Here is a 7499-nt window from a genome sequence, read left to right on the forward strand (position 1 = left end):
ACATTTCGTCCGTGTTATCACCAGCAACGTTTATAGGTACTCCAGAGAATATTTGTATTCCACAGAAAACAAGTGAATTCAAACGTGAGGCGAGAGAACTCGGCCCTTGTGCTGTCTCGTTTTTTTTTTTATTCTGTCCCGTACTCGCCGCTTTGCAACTCTAAGGGAGTAACACGCGCAGCACTAGCCTTTTCGCGTACGTTGAAGGTCTCCTCCTTCATGGGTACGATGGGCCAGTGCTTCACAGTGCTGTTCACAAGGGTTGAAGAAGAGAAAAAAATCCATGCAAGTCAGTCCACGCGCAGAACTTCTCGGTCAAGCCACTTAGCCTGCCTGGAGCTGTGCCTCAGTTGGCGGCAGTTCTAGAACGTCCTGCAACGACTTCACGCTCCGCACGGCACAGGGCCGACCTCACAGGCCTCCGGGCCCCTTCACGAATTCAGGTCTAAAACAGCATACATGGGCTCCTACAGTTATCTTTTTTTTTTGCGACAGTCACTTCGGAGACCGGCGTCTTTGTTACTGTGGCTCGGCTTGAAAACTGGCATCAGCGTGCTCTTCCGTGGAAGTAGAGGCGTGCGGACTGTGTGTTAATTGGCGGCAGACTGTCAGAGGATGCACCTCAGCCGCTTCCGACGGAGGCGATGGTGTCCTCTTTCATAGGCCATGGCCTCTGGAGGCACTTCATAAAGTCTCTACAGGTAGCTGTTCCTGAAATTGGCCACACTCCTTCTTCGGCCGCTTCGGGAAGAATGCTTTCTGCCTTTGCTCTTTTTATTCGCAGTCGCTCCGATCGGCGGATCCCCTCGTCCATGAACAAGCCCAGGTGTGGGAGCAGAACTTGTCCAGCTCCACGGCTGCTGCCCGGGCCGAGATCGGGCGGAAAAAGCTCACGGCGCGCTCGGGGATGTTGAACGTCCCGCACCCTCTTCCGTCGGGAAGGTTCCTCCCTGACGTCGCTCATTATGGCCGTCGTTTCCGTAGGCCTCAAACAAAAAAATGGCCTGGCTTAGCTAAGGTTAAGCCTAGGATGCGAAGCATAATAGATTTGTGAAAGGGATTCGGTATCGCCTGCCCGTAAGTCAGGCTAGTCTCTTCGTTGTTTAGCAATCTCCTGGAGGAGCGGGAGTTAGCCTTGGTGGTCGCGGCCGCGCGGCGACCGCGCGAGTTGAGCCCTGTTTCTCCACAGCTGGCGTGACGTCAGACCACGTGCCCGGCTGCAGCGCCCCTAGCGGGAGGAGCGGGAGTTAGCCTTGGTGGTCGCGGCCGCGCCAGGTTGGGCTATGGTTGAGCTAAGTAGTGTCCCTATTATGCTTCGCATAAAAGGCACCTACCCATGATGGTGGATTGGGGTCGGCGCAGTGCTGAGTCCAGCCGGTGCGCCGTCGTTGTTTTTGTTTTTTATTGGCCTCCTCTGAGCAGACACACACCCACGAGAAGGGATTGGCCACCGCTACAAGGTGTCTGCGCTCTGAACGTCCTCTTCTGCATCTTCTATAGTGGCAGAAGAATGGCAAATGGATGAAAAATAAAAGTTGCCTTCATTCGTGCCGTTTAATGTAGTACTTATTTTGTCATCATTCAGCATGAGTATACTGTATGAAAAGAGCAGTAGACAAGGTGCGCGTTACAATTTTTTCATTAAAAAAACAACGTGGTGAAGAATGGCCGATTCTCCGGGCGTGTTCGGTGTTCCATCATCTCCTCCCGGGCGCGCATCTCGCAGCGATTAACAGTCTGAGGTCATGTCTTCTGCTGAATGGTGAGATGCATCTCTCTTTTTACCTTTCTATTTTATGTCACGCCATTGCAGCCGTAAGAATCAGCGTTCCATTGATTCATGTGATATTGCCGTGGAGAGTCTGCATGCAAGCACATTTATAAGAATCCGCGAATTTCCAGCATTACACTTGTATATGCGTTTGGATGTTTTATTTACAGTGTTTGCAGCCGAGGCTGCTGCCCGTAAAACGAGTCTCTAAGTGTATTCTCTCACAGGGTCGTGGAGATGAATGCAAGACCAGCTGGTTATAACTCCTTCGTAATTGCTGTCTTCATGTATTCATGTAACATATTTGTCGTCGGTTACGGTTACTGCTGAAATGTATATGTGCAGATTATTCCTGGAGCTTATATTCGGAACTCTTCAACCCCAGCCACGCACGGCCATCTCAGGTGAGCTGTGCCGAAATGAACGCAGCGTTATTATGGGCGTTTCCATGGTTCTGTAGCGTAGTCAAAGGCAGTGATAATTATTGCGGTGTTGCTCCGAGTTCTTTGCTGATTAGTATGTGGTTTGTGAATCGGTGTAGATGCGGCTCTGTAGGTGAATCGTTTGGAAGCGTAGCAAGTGGCGTTCTATCACACGCGCGATTACCCTTCCCTTCAGACGTGCGCTTGTGTTGAGGTCACGTTCAGTGACCGGCGTGATGAGACCGTAGTTTCTGTCGACGACAGCGGTAACACTTGCCCCGCTCCGGGAAAGTAGAGCGTTCGTGTAGGAGATATTTGTGTGCTGTTCCATCTTGATTTGCTTCGAGGTGGCTTTTATGCGGGTAGTTGCGCTCCACTTGTTTATCTGCAATCTCTCTGAATCTGCGTTTCTGAGTAGCGGACAGTGTGGATTTTCGCTTACGTTACGGATACTAAAACTAGTGCGAAAATGACTGCGAACCAAAGCAACGTTTTTCCAAATGAACCCCTTCCAAGCTGTCTTTGCTGCAGCAAGAGCTGTGAAGAGGAGCGGCACCCCTTACAGGTGATATAGCAGATTCGACGCGTTTCCATTTTCTCCAGCGACGTCAGCTTTTGATAGTTATGCTCTTTTTTTGGCCGTAACACTTTAATAGCAGTTTCGCTTGTTTTGACTCCTAGAATGTTTTCGGCTAAATCTTCCGAAAGGTGTGATAATCTCGACGGTGTTCTTTACTTTTTTTAAGATCGGACCAGATGATTTTTTAATGCGAAACTACTGGGGACAAGGATGGCAGCAATGGTGTAGAGGTAGAGCAAGAAGCATGCAGGCTGGATACCAGGTGGTAGGCGACTATGGCATATGTTCCAGGAATACCAGGGGTGAGTTATTAGTAGAGTTCGCGGATAGATGTAATATATGAATTATGGATACCTTCTTACGCAAACCAGAGAATAGGAAGTGGACGTGTAAAACCCCAATGGTGGTACTAAAAATGAAATAGATTTCGTACTAGGCGCTCACCCTGGCATCGTGCAGGATGTGGAGGTCCTCGGAAAGGTGCGTTGTAGCAACCACAGAATGGTGAAGTCTCGAATTAGCTTAGATTTAAAGAGGGAACGGAAGAAACTAGTGAAGCGGAAGCCCATTAACTTGTTGGCGGTAAGAGGGAAAGTAGAAGAATCCAGGATCTCGCTGCAGAACATATTCAGCTTTGACTGAGGAAGACAATCTTAATGTTCAAACAATGAACGATAATCTCACGGCTATCATTACAGAGAGCGCCGTAGAAATAGACTGTAGGATGGATCGACAGGATACCGGCAAGCTATTTCAGGAGTCGAAATATGTGATTAATAAACACCAAAGCATTTAGGCGTCTAACGCTGCAGACGGAATAGAACTAGCAGAGCTATCAAAGTTAATAAATAAGCTCAAGGTAGCCGACATAAGAAACCTTAATATGGAGCGAAAGGAACATGCTCTAGAGAACGGAGGTAGCCTAAAAGCGGTGAAGAGGAAACTAAATACGTGCGTGAAAAACCGGATATGTGCATTAAGAGGCAAAGAGGGCAACGTCATTAGCAATATGGACAAGATAGTTAAGGTACACTGAAGAAGGATGGAAAGTTGGGCTAGTTGGTAACAGTTCATGGTGGGTGGAACAGCGCGAACAGACGATAGACTAGAAGAGAAGACACAGACAAGCGCTGACTCGCAACTAATGATTTTATTAAGAAGAACATACATTTTACATTAAAAAGAACACGTGATATGTCAGGCACATAGCAATCGCATATGCACTTTTCAATGCTTATCTCGCTGAATTCAATGGTTACATCATGAATTATCTAAAAAAGAAACCTCCTTATCAACAAGAATCAAGGAAGGCTGGCTCACACACTCCGCTTGTCTTTTCTGAATGAAATATGCCTTCATTATTTCCCTGGTTGTTTTTTCTCTATGGCGAAACAAAATCTTTGTTTTGGTGACCAGGGGGCGGCATTTTTTCTTTTTCTCCAGTTTTCCGCACTCTCGGCAGTGATCTTTCAAATGGGAATAACTTGAATCCGAGAGCGAATTCAAGTGTTCCCGCAACCGTATATTAATGCAACGGCCGGTTTATCCTATGTAAACTTTCTTGCAAGAGAATGGAAGCTCATAAACGACTGACCATGCGCAATCGACCAACCGGGACCTGTGCGCCACTTGGCAATGGAACGGGCTAGCTCTTTTTATATGTTCGTGGCGATTGCTAATGGCTCGGCATAGCCCACTCAACTTATACGGCGCCGAAAAAACAACGTCTACTTCGAAACGACCAGCCACATTTTTCAAATTGTGCGCTATCTTGTGTGCATATGGAATAACAGCTAGATTCTTAAGTGACCTTTCATTTTTTGGTTTCACAAATTCTGCCCTTACCAATCGCAAAAGTTTTTCACAAGTTGATGAAATAACAATGTCAGGAAAACCTGCGCTTTTTAGCCTACGTACTTGTGACAGCACACTATCTGTAACGCAATGGTGACATGAATGCTGAAGGCTAGAGCGAATGCAAGACATAGCAATTCCATTTTTTACAATCTTTGAGTGCCCGGATGAATAGTTTAAAACAGGTTTTTGGGAATTTGGTGAATACTCCCAACACACGTGGTCATTTTTGAAAAACAATTTGAGGCTTAAAAACTGGAGAGCATCGTTTGATGGAACCTCAAAAGTGAATGACAACCCCTTAGCATTCTCGCGAAAGAGCTTCAATATGTCCACTAGCCTCCTGCTGAAGTTTTCTTTCTCAACCAGCCCCAGAAAATCGTCTACAAATCTGAAAATGCATATCGCCAGTCCATCGATGTGTTTGTTAATAGCTCTATCAACTTGACCTAGGAAAATATTGCTTAATGTGGGCGCCACCTTCGATCCAATACATATGCCCTTTTTTTTTGGAAATACACTTCATCTCGCCACCCAACGTATGTGGACTTTAAATAAAACGACAATATTTCAAGAAAGGTCTCGACAGACACCCCGCATTGACCCATAAAACGCACTTCATCATTTTCTTCAGCGATGCACTTTTTGACTGCTTTCAACATTCCTTTTTGAGGCAGAGAATAATATAGGTCTTCAATGTCGACACTGAAGCCTGAACACAATCCCGGATTGCTAAGCTTTAGGAACTGGGTCAACCTATCTGTCTTATCAACCACAAATGGATCGTTCACAGTTAACTTTGAAAGATGCTTTTGCAAGTAACTTGATACAGAGTATTGCCAAGTGCCTGCTTCAGAAACGATGGCTCTGAAAGGAATGTTGCTTTTATGAGTTTTTGCAGAGAAAAACAATCTAACTTATCACCTTTCATTTTCAGTGTAGTCGTCGCCAAAGACCCGAGATTACATTCGTTTAGCATTGAAACGGCCAGCTCTTTTACACCACTGCAATCCACATTAACTCGTTTTAAGCACTTCTCAACGGCTTCCAAAGCCTTTTCTGCATAGATGCCTTCTGGGGCTACAACAAAATGACCTTCCTTATCGGACAAAATAAGCCGCAAAACACGGGCCACTTGATTGACTGGGATTCCACGCGCATACTTGAGAAAGAAAAATCATTATCTACTCGTCTGCTCAAGGAATCCCTTCACATACAAATGACAAGCCAAGCGATTAACAGGACGCAGGGAAATCTACCCGAGATATACATCCGCACGATACGCAACGTTTTCCCTACATAAGCAGCAGCCCGTCTCGTTTTTCTTCCCATTGTGAACAAGGCACCCGTAGTGGTGCCGAAACGTCAATTCTCTTACGGTTATTTTTTTCCTTTATGACTTTGGCGAGTGTTTGTTTAAAAGGATATGCTGAATTTCCCTCGCCAGACGGGTTTCCGTCGAACCCTCAACTAAGCCGCAATTTGCTGCATTCGAAAAACTCAACCAGGGCATGCAAGTCCTTACTCCTTCGTGACGCTCCCGGTGAAGCTACCAGGGCGTTGACGCTCTCTTCTAGGAATCTCGGGCGTGCTCCCTCGACGACTTTCCTGGAGATGCTCCTGTATTTTCGCCGGTGGAAAGGTTGGCCCTCTCCAGGAGCATCTCCAGGAAGGTCGTCGAGGGAGCACGCCCGAGATTCGAAGAGAGCGTCAACGCCCTGGTAGCTTCACCGGGAGTGTCACGAAGGAGTAAGGACTTGCGTGCCCTGGTTGAGTTTTTCGAATGCAGCAAATTGCGGCTTATTTTGTCCGATAAGGAAGGTCATTTTGTTGTAGCCCCAGAAGGCATCTATGCAGAAAAGGCTTTGGAAGCCGTTGAGAAGTGCTTAAAACGAGTTAATGTGGATTGCAGTGGTGTAAAAGAGCGGGCCGTTTCAATGCTAAACGAATGTAATCTCGGGTCTTTGGCGACGACTACACTGAAAATGAAAGGTGATAAGTTAGATTGTTTTTCTCTGCAAAAACTCATAAAAGCAACATTCCTTTCAGAGCCATCGTTTCTGAAGCAGGCACTTGGCAATACTCTGTATCAAGTTACTTGCAAAAGCATCTTTCAAAGTTAACTGTGAACGATCCATTTGTGGTTGATAAGACAGATAGGTTGACCCAGTTCCTAAAGCTTAGCAATCCGGGATTGTGTTCAGGCTTCAGTGTCGACATTGAAGACCTATATTATTCTCTGCCTCAAAAAGGAATGTTGAAAGCAGTCAAAAGTGCATCGCTGAAGAAAATGATGAAGTGCGTTTTATGGGTCAATGCGGGGTGTCTGTCGAGACCTTTCTTGAAATATTGTCGTTTTATTTAAAGTCCACATACGTTGGGTGGCGAGATGAAGTGTATTTCCAAAAAAAAAGGGCATATGTATTGGATCGAAGGTGGCGCCCACATTAAGCAATATTTTCCTAGGTCAAGTTGATAGAGCTATTAACAAACACATCGATGGACTGGCGATATGCATTTTCAGATTTGTAGACGATTTTCTGGGGCCGGTTGAGAAAGAAAACTTCAGCAGGAGGCTAGTGGACATATTGAAGCTCTTTCGCGAGAATGCTAAGGGGTTGTCATTCACTTTTGAGGTTCCATCAAACGATGCTCTCCAGTTTTTAAGCCTCAAATTGTTTTTCAAAAATGACCACGTGTGTTGGGAGTATTCACCAAGTTCCCAAAAACCTGTTTTAAACTATTCATCCGGGCACTCAAAGATTGTAAAAAATGGAATTGCTATGTCTTGCATTCGCTCTAGCCTTCAGCATTCATGTCACCATTGCGTTACAGATAGTGTGCTGTCACAAGTACGTAGGCTAAAAAGCGC

This window comes from Amblyomma americanum, chromosome 1 (assembly GCF_052857255.1).
Source record: "Amblyomma americanum isolate KBUSLIRL-KWMA chromosome 1, ASM5285725v1, whole genome shotgun sequence".
NCBI classification, from domain to species: domain Eukaryota; kingdom Metazoa; phylum Arthropoda; class Arachnida; order Ixodida; family Ixodidae; genus Amblyomma; species Amblyomma americanum.